Source organism: Polypterus senegalus, chromosome 6 (genome assembly GCF_016835505.1).
Source record: "Polypterus senegalus isolate Bchr_013 chromosome 6, ASM1683550v1, whole genome shotgun sequence".
Classification (NCBI taxonomy): Eukaryota; Metazoa; Chordata; class Cladistia; order Polypteriformes; family Polypteridae; genus Polypterus; species Polypterus senegalus.
Window position 1 is genome coordinate 94,890,850 of NC_053159.1, and position 16,149 is coordinate 94,906,998.

A 16,149-nucleotide genomic window follows, 5' to 3' on the forward strand; every position below is an offset into this window, starting at 1 on the left:
ACATAGGAGAGGAAACCTTTCAATTCATCAAGTCTGTTTGTTTAGCTAATAGCTAAACCGTCCCAATATCTCATCCAGATCCTTCTTAAAGGGTGTCAAGCTTTCTGCTTCAACTACATGTCTTGGTAGTTTGTTCCAGAGTCGCACAACTCTTTGCATAAAGAAGTGCTTTCTGGCTTCAGTCTTAAATGCACTTTCTCTTAATTTCCACCTCTGCCCTTGAGTATGTGATTCGCCCTTAAGATGAAAGAATTCTGCTGGATTTACTTTATCAATGTCTTTGAGGATTTTAAACACCTGGATTAGGTGCCCACGTAGTCTCCTTTGCTTGAGACTAAACAGGTTTAATTCTCTGAGTCTGTCGAGTAGGACATGTCCTTAAATCCAGGGATGCACTTGGTTGTTCTCCTCTGCACTGCTTCAAATGCTGCTATGTCTTTCTTGTACACAATACTCTAGATACAGTCTTACTAGTGCATTATATAGCTTGAGCATAATGCCCTTTGACTTAAATTCAACAGTTTTATGATATATCCTTGTCTTTTTTAATGATTTCTCCATTCATGTCCCCAAGATTTCTTAAATTCTCTTTTATTGTCTTTTAAATGGAGTAATACTGAAAAATTGCTTGTAATTTGTTTTGGCTTCTCTAGCAATTTTTATTTCTGCATTAAAATTTCTGTATTATAACGACCTCAGGGACAATCTGAATGGTTTAAATGGAGCGTTGATAAAGGCAGAACCCTGTGAAGCCTTGAATTTGCTCTTTGTTTTACTTTGCTGTGTGCCAGTAAAGCTCCAGAGACTTTCTTTCAGTTTTTATAAAGATTTACCATGGACACTGTTCAAAGTGATGTGTTGGCTGTTGTGTTACCACAAAGCTAAGGGTCAATGGTTATAGCTAATACCCTCTAAATCCCCCAAAGGGGAACCTTTGCAAAATTAGAAACTGGTGACCTTTCTGTTTAGGTACTATAAGAATAAGCAAAAGCATTCAACAAAGTTATTTAGTCGTAAATGGTGAAGGTTTCCCAATTTTCATAGTATCAGTAACAAAAGTCAAATATTGTAAAACATACCAGAAACTGACACAAATATACTACATAAAGATGATTGAATTTGTGGCAAGTTTTGCATTTTCATTAGCATATGCAAGCAAGAATTTCACCATACTCTATACATATAACAGTAATGATAAAATAAACCATTAAAATTAATAAAAATACTATCTTTTATTTAAATTACAGGTTTTACAGTTTGAGTAAAGACGGCATAAGAGAGTCCGGGACTGGGACTGAACTGACAACTTGTGGTTTAAAATCCCATGCAGAAGTCACTACTCCACACTATCTACTTTTTAGTTTGTATTTTTTATTATGCTGCTTGAAAGTTATAAAAATGTGCAATATGTTGAGTCTGCTAATACTAAAATACTCAGATATGTGTTTAGGAAAAGAAGACCCTTCTGGGTGTTCAGTAAATATACATGTTAGAAAAAAAATGTTCTTAGTATGAGTATAAATTATGTAAACATTGTTTTACTGTTTATTATCCACAACAGTTTTTTTTTTATTCTACTAGGCAATGGAGATTAGGTTGGCCACAATCAGTACCACAATTAGGAACTGATTTATTAACCCTGTCACTATATGAGCCAGGGTTGCAATTGTCAACCTCTGTGTCCTCATAAAAACTTTAAAACTTAATAGACTTTTCATTAAAATAAGTAAAATAAGTACACAGAGTCTAGAAAGAAAACCATTTCTACTCACAAAAACACAATATAAAACTAACTGGAGCTTTCTTTTAATAAATAGGTTTAAGTAACAGAATATAAATAAATATCCATTTTTACATGTATACTGCATTTAAATAGACTACAAAAATAACTGCTTGTCTGATATATATACTATATATTTATTTTAAAAGTTATGCTGCTTGTCAGTCCTGTAAAAATAAATAGCAGTCCTGGGAAAGTTAATGTGTTCATAATATGTTCCTTAATATGGCCTGTTTAACACATTAAAGAATAATAACGCATCTGCGGCCGGCAACACGGCAAACGGCTCAGGCAGTGCTTTAGGCAATTTCATGTAATTTTTTTTTTTACATTACGAAACAATAATACAAAAAAAGTTAAGTGTGTATCTAAAGAATTGCATACACATCCATTACTGTGTTTATATGCTACCTTTTAAAAATTGTATGAAATAAAATTTTCATTTGAAGTTTTAGCATTTTGTATTACACATTTCACAACGATATGCCGTTTGTCAGTATGTAGCTCTGATGTTCATTTCCTTGATATATACATAATGAAATAGGTGCAGGGGCATTGGAGGAAAGGGGCTGGGGGTTACAGCAGGCCTGTTACATCATTAGAGAAAAGTTGTGAAGATAACAGTTAATCTCTCTCTCTTTTCATTCCATGTTTCTGTAAAAAGATTGAATTAATGTTACATCCCATAAGTGCTAACTAAATAAGTTATCTTTGAGTTGCACTAAAACCATCCAATAAGTCTGTAGTATCTCTGTACTTAGCTTGACAGTCTGCTGGAGAGCTGACAATGCTGTCTGCCTTAATATAATGACAGAATTGTACGAAATAGAAATATAATGATTATCCCTACCTGCTATTCCAATCTGCAGTATCTTTGCTAATTTATGCAAAGAACGCAATATAATCATCTAAGCAATGCATGGTGTCATTTTTTAGCGAGATGGCAGCTATGGAGATCTTTTTTAGCATGACAGGAACAAAGGTGTGTAGAGCAATGTTTTGCAACCATTTTTCTGTGGTGATATGTTTTTCTAACCCAAAAAGTCCCAAGACACACCACGATTCTACCAAACTAAAAAGCATTAAATCTATAAACGTGCTAAACAGTCCAAAGGGATGGGACAGCTCAGAGATTGACGTTCAAAGACACAGCACTTAATTTTCAATCGTTGATGGTGATGAATAATGGGGATGGTATTTGTGGAGTTTTAACACAGGTTTTAATGTATGCCCAAGAGATGCATATTATTTTAATTAAATCAGTCTTTAGTAGTGCATTCAAAGTCAACAGTCATTTTGATCGTTTTTTTTATTTTGACACGTCTGTGTCTCATACGCAAATTTGAGATTTAATACCTTGGACTTGTTTTCTTCTTGCCTTCTTTTAATTTTGCCTTTTAGGAAGACATTTAAATTCAGGTGTTACTTGCTCAAGTAGTATTTTGTTAAAAGTTCAGGTGTAAGGTTATTGTTTAAGATTAAACTATGCGTTTATTTTTTTTAAATCATTTGTATGGATTCTGCGTTAGTTTTGTGATTCAGCAAGATTTTTGTATTAATTTCATAACTGCAAGTTTCAATGTTAGATGAGATTAATGTGATGAAATGCATATATTTATGTGATTAATTAGTTCATTTTTTAGTTGATTCACAGCCCTAATAAATACACAACACAATTGTAGGCATATACCATCCAAATACATATGTTTTGTGAAAGTTTTGCCCATGAGTCTCCTACATACATTAAAATGTTTTAGTTCCCATTTCTGAACTGCATGTGCTGATAGTCGGTGATCTGAATGACACTAGAACCTGAGATGCTGATCAACAGGTATGTGCATCATTGAAATTCACCAAATATCGGTTAGATGTAAGCTTATTGTCATGTTTGATTTTGAACCGCTTGAGTTGTGCTTCTTATTCCAAATGCAATGCTAGAACAAAAGTGTGCAACTCACATGTGGAGAAAATGACATGATTTACATAATGTGACAGGGGCTTGGCGTCCTTACCCACCCGGGACACCCCTGCACACTATATTCAGGGGGAGCAGCCATGAACATTGCAATACCTCCACCTGAATGCTAGTTGGCCGCTTCCCTGGGGTGGAACAGTGCCTCGGGTTCCTGCAGGGCATCCTGGGAACTGGAGTTGGGTGCAGCCCTGTTGGGTCCCACATGTACTGCCAGGGGGCGCTGTATTTGGGACTCCTGAGCCCGTGTGGGCAAACAATTCGTCACACCCGGAAGTGCAGCCGGAAATCGGGGATCAAGCACCTGGAGCACTTCCGGGTGAATTATAAAGGGAGCCAGCGACCAGCACTCAGTGGCCAGAGTCGGGTGGAAGGAGGACGAAGCTTGGTGAGGAGTGGTGGAGAAGTAAGACAAGATTTGTGTTATTGTGCGCTTGGGACTGACAGACGAAGAAAATAAAAAGTTTATTTAATTTTACTCATGCCTCCTGTGTCTAATCTGTGTCGGGTCGGGCGCTATATAGCGTCTTTCTTACCATACATATTTACATACATGTTATTACATCACACAGGGCATTTCAGTTTGGTTTCTTGGAATACTTTTGGCATTATTCACAACTTTTGACTTTATAAAAGGTGCTTTGTCTCAAGTCAAAGAAAACCCTTTTAAAGAGATAGCAAGTCTTATTTGTTGAAAACATTTTTTTTAGATTGGCTCAGAATTTCATAAGCCTGACTCATCTGTTACATAATGACCTTGCCACCATGCTGAAAATCATTGGTAGCTTGTGCACACCCTTCTCCATACAGAACAGGTTAGACAGGGCTCTTCAGTGTCATAGATTCTCAATTGCTGTGTGTCATATCTTTTGTTGTTAAACCCCTACTTAAGAAACCTAATCTCGACCCCTCAGCTCTTGAAAATTTTAGACCCATCTCCAACCTGCCTTTCTTAAGTAAAGTTCTGGAGAAGGCAGTCATTATGCAGTTAAATGACCACCTCAATAAACATGCTATTCTTGATAAATTTCAGTCGGGTTTTAGAACAAATCACAGCACAGAAACTGCACTCGTTAAAGTAGTAAATGACTTGCGGGTAAATGCAGACAGAGGCCATTTATCTGTTGTCATCCTCTTAGATCTGAGTGCCGCATTTGACACCATTGATCACAATATTCTTAGAAATCGCCTTAGTCAATGGGTGGACCTCTCTGGCACGGTCTTAAATTGGTTTGAATCCTACCTGACGGGGAGAAAATTCTTTGTGAGTTGTGGTAATCACATCTCAAAGACACATGATATCCGATATGGTGTTCCACAAGGCTCTATCCTGGGTCCACTGTTATTCTCAATCTACATGCTTCCGTTAGGTCAGATTATCTCAGGGCACAACGTGAGCTACCACAGCTATGCTGATGACACACAGCTGTACTTATCAATAGCTCCTGATGACCCCGATTCTATTGATTCACTAACAGAATGTCTGACTTGTATCTCAGAATGGATGAATAGTAATTTTCTCAAGTTAAATAAAGAGAAAGCTGAAATTTTAGTGATCAGCAATAATGGATACAATGAGGCTATTAGAAATAAACTGGATACATTAGGATTAAAAGTCAAGACGGAGGTAAAAAGCTTAGGGGTAATTGTTGACTGTAATCTGAATTTTAAATCACATATTAATCAGATCATTAGGACAGCATTTTTTCACTTAAGAAACATAAGTAAAGTTAGACCTCTTATATCACTGAAAGATGCTGAGAAATTAGTTCACGCTTTGTTTTCAGTCGACTAGATTACTGTAACGCACTCCTCTCAGGACTACCCAAAAAAGACATAAATCGTTTGCAACTAGTGCAGAATGCAGCTGCTAGAATCCTAACTAGGAAAAGAAAATCAGAACACATTTCTCCAGTTTTAATGTCACTACACTGGTTACCTGTGTCATTCAGGATTGACTTTAAAATTCTGCTTATGGTTTATAAAGCCTTAAATAATCTCGCCCCATCTTATATATCGGAATGTCTGACACCTTATATTCCAAATCGTAACCTCAGATCCTCAAATGAGTGTCTCCTTAGAATTCCAAGAACAAAACTTAAAAGAAGTGGTGAGGCGGCCTTCTGCTGCTATGCACCTAAAATCTGGAATAGCCTGCCAATAGGAATTCGCCAGGCTGATACAGTAGAGCACTTTAAAACACTGCTGAAAACACATTACTTTAACATGGCCTTTCTATAACTTCAATTTAATCTTAATTTAACTTAATCCTGATACTCTATATGTTCAATTTCCTTATAATAACTACTCATGGTGGCTCTAAAATCGGTACTGACCCCTACTCTCTTTTCTGTTTCTTTTTCCGGTTTCTTTGTGGTGGTGGCCTGCGCCACCACCACCTACTCAAAGCTTCATGATGCTCCAACAATGATGGAAGGATTAAAAGGCAGAAGTCTACGTGACCATCATCATCATCAAGCCCTTCCGTGAGAATCCTAAATCCAAAGAGGACTGTTTCATTTATGTTAGGTAGAATGCCCAGAGGGGACTGGGCGGTATCATGGTCTGGAATCCCTACAGATTTTATTTTTTCTCCAGCCGTCTGGAGTTTTTGTTTTTCTGTCCCCTGGCCATTGAACCTTACTCTTATTCGATGTTAATTAATGTTGATTTATTTTGTTTTATAATTGTGTCTTTCATTTTTCTATTCTTTAATATGTAAAGCACTTTGAGCTACTGTTTGTATGAAAATGTGCTATATAAATAAATGTTGTTGTTGTTGTTAGTGAGCTGAGAGGTGTGCTGACAAACCTCGTTTTCCCAAAATGTGCCCCAGGTCCATTTCAAGTGTCAACATACAAATTAAGAATGGCTTTGAGTCAAGAGAATGATGGCAGAAAGACCAACCCTCAAAATATATGAACAAATGTCACCTGCAAAAATGGTCCAAAAGCAGAATCATGTTGGATAAAAATTGAATAGGTCCCCCTGCATTTCCCAATCAACTTCCTTGAGATTTATAATGAAATACTGGTGCATTTCGTAAGAGTCAACAATAAATTTAGTTCAGCAAGTACAAGTGTGTTGGATGTCTTTACAAAGTAGGATGTACTGATTATGAAGGAATGTATAGAGTCTGTCTTTTCAGGTTGCTGGGAGGGTATTGTTTTACAAAGCCTCAGTAACGTATTTAGAAGTTTGCTACTTTCTATATCTCAGCTATAAAAATACTGGTGTTTTCATTTTGACAGGGATACAATGCGTTTTTCTGAGTCCAGTGGGAAACATGTGTCTGTGGTTCTATATGTTCAGAAAACATGTCTTAATGTTTGTGTAAAATCTACTCTTAACAGACTTCAGTCTGTGGCGCTATGTTGAAGAACAGCTGGGATCCACCATTCCTTTTGTATAGTGGTTATGGTTGGTTAGAGACATTTTGTTTGAATGTTTGAAAATGACTTATTACTCTTATCTTTATTATGGTTTACCTCACTGGTACCTTTCTGCACTTTGTATATCAACAATTATATATATATATGTGTATTGTTATACTTTTACATTTTCTCAAGTCACCTTTGGAATATTGCTTACTATGAAAAGTACTGTATAAATTAAGATTGACTTGTTTCTAACTTTTCCATGCTCACTATTGAGACCAGCGCATCTGGAGTCATTTGGCTTTACCTCAGCACTCAATTGGTCTGTTTCCTCTAACTGAGAAATAAATCCGATGTCTCCTGTTTACAGTATTTCAAAGCCACAACATACAGTATGTGCCTTCACGTTCTAAGCTTTATTACAGTAATGGTAGGTTAGTCAATCAGTTGCCCCTGACTTTGCTTCCACACCTTGTCTTCTTTTCTGTTAACGCTAAAGGAGTAGAGGTGTTGTTAGAAAAGATAATGGACCACAAAAGTCTAAAATTGTAAAACTTAATAAACTGACATACACATATGTCATAACACTGACAATGAACAATGGATAGAAATTATTTTCTTTATTATATTTATTTACAAAGTTATGCTTCAAATAAATATACTACACAATTGCAGACAAATATGTTTAGTGATTTTTTTTTTTTTGCCGCCAATGAGAGTCAAGTATATAAAAAAATGTTTTATCCCAATTTTTTAAACTGCTCATGCTAAGAGTTGGTAATCTAAAGCGCACTAAGGGCCGTCTTAACATATGGTCACAATGGACACTGGCCAGGGGTCCCAGGAGCATAGCCGACCATGGTTGTTCTGATGCCTTTTTTTATGTTTCTGTTTTGCTATCAAAACAGGGGCTCCAGCACACTACTTTGCCTGGGGGCCTATGATGCTGTTAAGAATGCCCTGAGCACACTGGACCCTAAACAGGTATGTAGATTTTTTGGAATCTGCCATATAGATGTACACTTACTATCTCAATTGTGTTTATCATTGAACAGGCACTGCTGAAATAAAATTGTAGAACTAGCTGTGAAAAACAGTTTGACTTACATAAACTGCATGTCTACACAAATTATATTACATTGAGCAGGTGTCTTGAGTTTGTTTTTTTGGACTTTTGGCTCACTTGAATTTCTATCCAGACTGTGAGTAAGCCATGATGTGAATCCTATTTGCTAACCACCCACTTGTAACTCAGCATATTGAAAAATGGGCTCATGGAAAAACTAGCATGAATCACAGATTTTGAGATTCATTGCAAAACATAAACACCATATTCTAATTATCAGAACTACTGCTGCAGAAACCTTTTCAATTCAGAGTCTTGTGCATTGCTTAGATCACATTTGAGAATAATATGACCTGTCTTACTGCAAAGTGTACAAAAATGTAATTTTTTTTTTAAATGTGATGAACAGTACTTTTCCTTTTAGTTCAGACTGCTGTATGTACTTTCAGTCAGCCAATCCACACAGTGAATGTAACAGTGTGAGGTTTCATCTTTGTCAGTGTTGGCAGAATGCTGAATTTACTTTTATTCTGTAATTTATTTATTGCTAATCCTTGTTAATCACCAGCACACAAGCCTCTTATGATGTTAGTTTTTATCAGGTACTTTTTAGTTTGGTTCATTCCTAGCAGTACATTGCAGTAGGCTGTGTACTGAATTGCATAAGCTGTATTTACATAAATTTAATAGTGAACGTTTACTGGATTGACTATATCAGATGTGTGTTGTGTTTGACACTACATCATTTGCCAGGTGCAAATGTATAAGGCTGAGGAACTGAATGAAGCTAAATTCAGGCGTATTTTTCATTGTCATTGTTTCTGCACAGAGCTTATGTACTGCTATGAATAAGTTATGTCCACAGAAGGTAACTCCTAAACTAGTTCCTGATCTTTTCATGGAACTGCTTGACACTCGCTTCATGACCTTTTTTGCGGTGTGTTTATTCTTGTCTTCTGTTTCTCTTTTACTTTCCAGGTACCCCAAGTTTTTGTTTAAAGAATGTCTTCTTAGTCTTTTTATTAATTTATCTTATTTTAATTTACTTACTTTTAAATTTTTTTAAATATACTATTTGTATTCATTGGTTATATATATTTAGTGCAAAAACCTATAACAGGGGTGATGCGTTTTGTCAAAAAAGGATATTTTTAGATCTATGTATACAAATTAAACATTTCAGTATACAAGTAATACAATTGTAAATGTGTACATTACAGTAGTCTCTACTGTATTTGGTTAGAATTAAAAATGAATTTGAAGTTAAACTATTCAAACTGAAGGAAAGGAAAAAAAATGGTTCAAACCTGCAGTTAATAAGTTATTTAAAGTCTTTCAAGAAAAGGTGAAGAAAAAATATACAATATTGAACAAATTTACTCTGAATATATAGCAAAATACATACTTAATGGTTGATGTGGACTGGAATAGTGTCCACATGATATCAATGAGACATTTGACCTTAAGGCACATAATGGAATATCTGACATAAAGGAAGCATATAAAGGCCACTTCCTGCCAAGCAAGTAGTCCAAACGTAAATGACTATATTTGGATAGTAGGGGCCAAGGTTTCCTTGAAAGAGAAAAAAAACAGGCAAAGAAAAGCACTGTCGGAGAGCATGTTACGCTGTATGAGCAGATATTCATTAGTCTGCTGTTTTATGGATAAATTGGTAAGAAGTTACCTGCCCTAATACACTGTATATTGGCTGTTTGTGCTAATTTTAAATTGCTACTCAAATCACAGATTATGAAAGCAATTCCATCCTGCCGTTTTGCCCATGTACGTAACAGGGCATTAGGAATTACACACTATCAGTTGGGGAGTTAGACAAAGCATCTGAAAACTGCTGCTGGAGCACTGTACAATGGCTGATCCTGAGCCCTGACCCCTAAAGGTCATATGAAAAGACAGTTTCCCCTTAGGGATTAACAGTCAGGCAGTCAGTCATTATCCAACCCGCTATATCCTAACTCTGTCTCACGGGGGTCTGCTGGAGCCAATTCCAGCCAGCACAGGGCGCAAGCCCACCGCAGGGCACACACACTCACACCCATAACACCAAGTACACACTAGGGACAATTTAGGATCGCCAATGTACCTAACCTGCATGTCTTTGGACTGTGAGAGGAAACCAGAGCACCCAGAGGAAACCCACACAGACACTGGGAGGACATACAAACTCCACGCAGAGAGGACCTGGGAAGCAAACCCGGGTCTCCTAACTGCAAGGCAGCAAAAAAAAACTGCTGTAAGCCAAATCGGCAATTATACTTTAAGTACTACTGACAATTTCATCAAGCAGAAAAATAATTTCAAATTTACTTTCATTGATGATGAATCATCAGCTGTAACTCTATAACTCACAATGCAGCCTCCTGTGCTGACTGTGCCTACTCCAAGTGCCCATTGGAGTGGGATGTGCTCTTACAGTATTCTGCTTTTTTAGCACATAAAGCTACAATTCCTACCATGTGAACATTTTTTGTAATTGCAAGGAACAGGTACCCAGCAATCAAACTGAACTCCCAGAGTTTATTCTTGAAAACCTGCCTGCCTTCTTCACCATATCAAGCCTATATAAGTGTTCATGGAGTTAATAATGAACTCTTATTCATTATTATCTTCTTTTGAGGGTGTTTTGTAGCAACGGATGGTTGGTGGTGATTTCTTTTCACCCTAAAGCCAGATAGACATTTCCTGTGCCTGCTCAGAGATCTTTTGCCATTTGTGGTCCAGTCAACTACAACAGCTTAATGCCAATAGTTCTGGATTGTCTAACAGTACTTTTCATTGTCCATTCTATTTGGCTGTTAATTAATATGCTTGTTAATTTCTGCACCAAAGTCTAAAACCTCAGTGTCTCTCCTGCCTTATTTCTGCTCTGTTGACATCAGTAATGTGCTCTGGAGCACGTAGGCACAATACCCTCCTATAGTTATTGGAAAGTACAATTAGGAAGTGAAACTGAAATGAGATTAAAAAGATAAACAGACATCCAGGGTTGCATAATCTATTGTAACCAGCATATATACAATAGTTCATCTGCCCAGAACTTTCCAAGTAAAATATGTTTAGGTTTTGTAGGCTGGCCTTTGTTTATGCTGCAGTGGTTTGACAGCAACTATATGGTTTTCATTCTGACCTGAATTAAAATTTTGAAGATTGACCCATGATAGGTGTAAATTCTACTACAATACAAGATTTCCAGAACAAACCAAAAAAAAAATGTCTATGTAAAATTCAAAGTTGACTGACTGACTCACTCATCAACATAAACACTATTTTCCGTTTGATTTAAAAACTGCAGTTTGGTTGGATTGTACATCTAGGGCATTATTTATACACTAAGAAAGGACATTTTGATATATCATTATTTAGGGGTAAAAACAACCACTTAAATAGAAAAACTAAATATCACAAAACCCAAAACCTGCTTTAACTGATTTGATTGAAATTTGGTTGCATTTTGGAAAAAAGAAAACAAACTGTCTTGTGTTTTTTCATTTTTCAATAATGCTGTATGATGAGACTATGTTAGCGCTTCTCATACATGCCTGCACTGCCTGGTGCAATGCTGAGATGGAGTCTCGCCAGCTGTTTGAGGCGTGCTGCTTTATGTAAATGAAGGCCGCGTCATGGACCAACAGCGTGGATAGACAAGTTAAGAAGGGTAGGTCCTTTTGAAAGAATAAAAGACACGGGATAATGTGTGGTGTGGAACGGGAGCTGTGAAGTGGAAAGGAGGAAATTTCAGCGAAACTCAAGTAAGAAGGTGTGAGGAGGTAACGCCTGAGGGTTTGTGCTACATGCTGTGGCTGCGAGTGTGAATCAGGAGAATCAATAAGGAAGGGAGAGAAATGTACAGAAGGAAGTGATGTCATTGACTCCAAGTCAAGTTGAGACTGATGGCTTCCAGCATAAGTAAAGATTAATTTTAGAACTGGTCAATCTAATGCATCTATACTAATAAAAGGCAAAGCCCTCACTCACTCACTCACTCACTCACTGACTCACTCATCACTAATTCTTCAACTTCCTGTGTGGGTGGAAGGCTGAAATTTGGCTGGCTTATTCCTTACAGCTTACTTACAAAAGTTGGGCAGGTTTCATTTCGAAATTCTACGCGTAATGGTCATAACTGGAACCTATTTTTCTCCATATACTGTAATGGAGTTCAGCTCGATGGCCATGGGGGCGGAGTTTCGTGTGACATCATCACGCCTCCCACGTAATCACGTGAACTGACTGTGAGCGCATTACATAGAAAACAAGGAAGAGCTCCAAAAAGCGCTGAAGAAAACATGCATTATACAATTGAGAAGGCAGTGAAATAATAAGAATCGAGCGAGTGACACATACAAGCATATTTATGACTGCAGCTACTTCGGAAACAAAGCATGGTGTAAACCTAAAGTTTAAATTAAGTTCATAGACAGGCTGCTGCTGGCGTTTGTCATGCCCACGACTAATGCAGGATACAAGTTTAATGAGAGGACGCAGGGTATAAACGAGAGTTTTGATCACTTTGTAACTAAGTTAAAATTGCTGGTGAAGGGCTGTGCTTATGCAAATTCCGAGAGACTGTGTTTGTGGGGGATTGACAGTTGAGGCGGGTGGGGGAGTCACGTGATCATCTCCCCTCCCATTCACCTCATTTCGCTCTGAGCTGAGCTCCGCAGCTAACACGGTCTTGCGGAAGCAACTTCGTCACACTGCCACCAAATACTCACAGAAAAATCCACAAATTAATACACACGCTGTCTCTAGAGTTTCTCCACACTCAATGTATTCCTCGCAACCCCGTTACACCCTCTGATCTCCCATTTCAATTCAGATGCCTCCAATTTCCAGTAAGGCTCTGCTTCGCGATGAGAAGTAAGAAGTCTCACGGACAGACCCAACAAAAGGTTGTCATTGATTTCAGGCAAGATTGCTTTTCTCCTGGACAAAACTATACGTTGCATTCTCAAGAGTGAGCTCGTGCAGCTTCGTCATATTACAACGAGAGTGATGAACTGACAACGTGATATATAAAGAGAACTATAATAATCGTAATATACGAACAATAAAACAGCGGAGAACCCGTGGATTAAATAAAAAGGCAGCTTTCTTGGCAAAGCAAGGAAAGAGGATGGCTTTATATGTCGTTCGTTTATAAAACAGCGGAGAAGCTGTGTAAAGGCTGCTTCACAAAAAACCAGCGGAGGGCCTTATATGAGCAGGCAGTCAGCTAAAGAAGGGAATCAATAAATATCTCTAATCGTGATAAACGAACAAAAAATAGCGTACAAGCCGCGGATTAAATAAAGGAAATGGGTACCTGAACAGTACAGTAAGTCTCGAATAGCTACACAATAACTATAACAATCGTAATAAACGAACGATAAAACAGTACAGAACTGCGAAGCAAGGAGAAACGACGGCCTTATATGGCGTTCGTTTATAAAGCAGCGGGGAAGCTGTGTGAAGGCAGCTACACAAAAACAGCAGAGCGCCACAATCTGAATGTATTCCTCACATCACCGTTATACCCTCTGATCTCCCATTTCAATTCAAATGCCTCAAATTTCCAGTAAGGCTCTGCTTCGCGATGACAATTAATAAGTCTCAGGGACACACCCCACAAAAGGTTGCCATTGATCTGAGGCAACATTGCTTTCCTCCTGGACAAAACTAGACGTTGCATTCTCAAAAGTAATCTCAGTGCACAGCTTGGTCATATTACAACAGGACTGCTGAACTGACAACGTGGTATACTAGGGGATTTTGCAATTTACAATATATATATATTTATATATATATATATATATATATATATATATATGTGTGTGTGTATGTATGTATATATATATATATATATATATATAATATGTGTGTGTGTGTATGTGTATAATATGTATGTATATGTATGTGTAAATATATGTTGATATGTGTATATATGTAGATGTGTATATGTATATATATATATATATATAGATATGTGTATATGTAGATATGTTTATATGTAACAGCAACACTCATAACAGTGACAAAACAATTACATTGACAATCATGTTACGTTATTTTTAAAATGTTTCCTTTTCTTTTTCATAACTTCTTTAACACACTACTTCTCCGCTGCGAAGCGCGGGTATTTTGCTAGTTATAAGAATATAATTTAAGTACAGCTTTCATTTTATATTATTTACCAGTTTTATCAATTCATCAGTTTATTTTATTTTTTTAGTCTAACCCAGAGTCACAAAGATTTGGTGCATGTGTTTACATCAATATATGTTAGTCAAAATTCAGTCTTTTAAAAAGCATCAGCCAGTTGAATGGCATGTCACAATCACACAAAGTAATTCAAGGGGAACATGCAGATGCCAGATAATTTGAAAACATGTTTAAACTCTGGGAGGAAATCCAGCCCGACAGGAAATATGCAAACCTCCATATTCAATCTTGGTGGAGTTCGCGTTTTCTTTTACATTTTGTCTGTGATGGTCGTGGTTTGCCAACACATCCTGGACATGTAGCGAACCCCCAACTTCTAGAAAGCACGGAGGTTGCCACCAGATTTACGTAGTATTTTAAAATAAGGGAAAGAGAATCAGGCCTAAGTAACACAGTACATCCACCCTGACACCGAAATATTAACGACACTCCAGAAAAATGACTATATATATTAAACACATCCAACAAACAAATATAATAACTATTTACAAACATGGTAAAGAAAAATAATGACAAAATTAACAAACAAACACTACGAACAAACCCCTTATACAACGATATTAACAGTCTGGAATATTAACAGTGGTTCTGGAAACATAAACAATGGTTCAAGAATGGAAATATCTGCAGAATACTCCCTTTTAATAAACTGCTTCCCGGACCTTGTATAGTGAACACAGTCCTACCTCCAGAGTCCAAAAGAAGAATATTCTTTGGAGACATGCCTCTTATCATGGAGCATTGGTGAAATGGATTGGTAGAAAAATTAACCCACCTCTGCTCTTAAATCCAGTGGCCATGCACCATCCTTCTCCACTACAAACGGACAGTTATTAAAAGGTTTAGGTGCTGATGATGATGGAGTGGATTGGAAAAAGGTACAATCAAAAAGTCCTACCACATCCTTCTCTTGTGGTTTTATCTGTACTTCCTCTTCTTCCTCTTCTTCTTCTTCTTTTGGCTGCTCCAATTAGGGGTCGTCACAGTGGATCATGTTTTTCCATACAGTGCTTACAATCCACAAACTACACATCCTTCAAGCCCCTCTGCATTCGTGCAAACCTGTTTAAAGATACAGACCCAATGTACAGACGGGAATCTGCGCGGCCAGTGTTGTTATTCACGTTTAACAAACACTCAGCAGGATATACGTACACAAAAATAAAACCCCCTACGTGGCACCGCTACACATTTCATTATTTCATGAATTTAAGTTGATCTTTTCTGTTTGTCTGCATGAAGTGCCCTGTAGTAGACTGGTGTCTCGTTCAGCACTGGCGTAGAGACATTAACCCTCAGTACTTCTGGGATGTGCTTTGACTTTCCATTGAAAAAACGCTGGGTCATAAAATCAACAATTGGATAGATATTTAGAAAGATGAAAGAGAATTTTTCACCAAGATTCTGTTAGTACATACAGTATTTATTTTTAAAATAAATTCTAACTACTGATTAATCACAGTCTATAAGTAATTAAAGCGAAAGATAACTTCAGGTTTTTTTCCATTTTTGCTTAGTAATATTAAAGCAGCCTTTCTGAGGTTGTAGAAGCAGATTATGCACCATGGGCACCCTCAGCCCCAAAGAAAGCACTCAAAGTCTCAGGACAGGCAGCAGAATCAACTTTATTGTACAATCATACAAGCTATTATTCATCCTCCTCTGACTCCTATCATTTCATTGCTCTATTCTTGCCTCTAATTAATTGTAACAATTTGTCTTAGCTGAGGGG

The 16,149-nt window shown here is 37.2% G+C and overlaps 1 long non-coding RNA gene across 1 annotated transcript in view; it reads left to right on the forward strand.

Annotated features, from left to right (window-relative positions):
- The window catches only part of LOC120531289, a 53,338-nt gene that overhangs the window by 955 nt on the left and 36,234 nt on the right, over positions 1 to 16,149 (forward strand). The window contains exon 2 of the long non-coding RNA XR_005634090.1: positions 8,038 to 8,113. This is a non-coding gene — a long non-coding RNA (uncharacterized LOC120531289). The remainder of the gene's footprint in view (positions 1 to 8,037; positions 8,114 to 16,149) is intronic.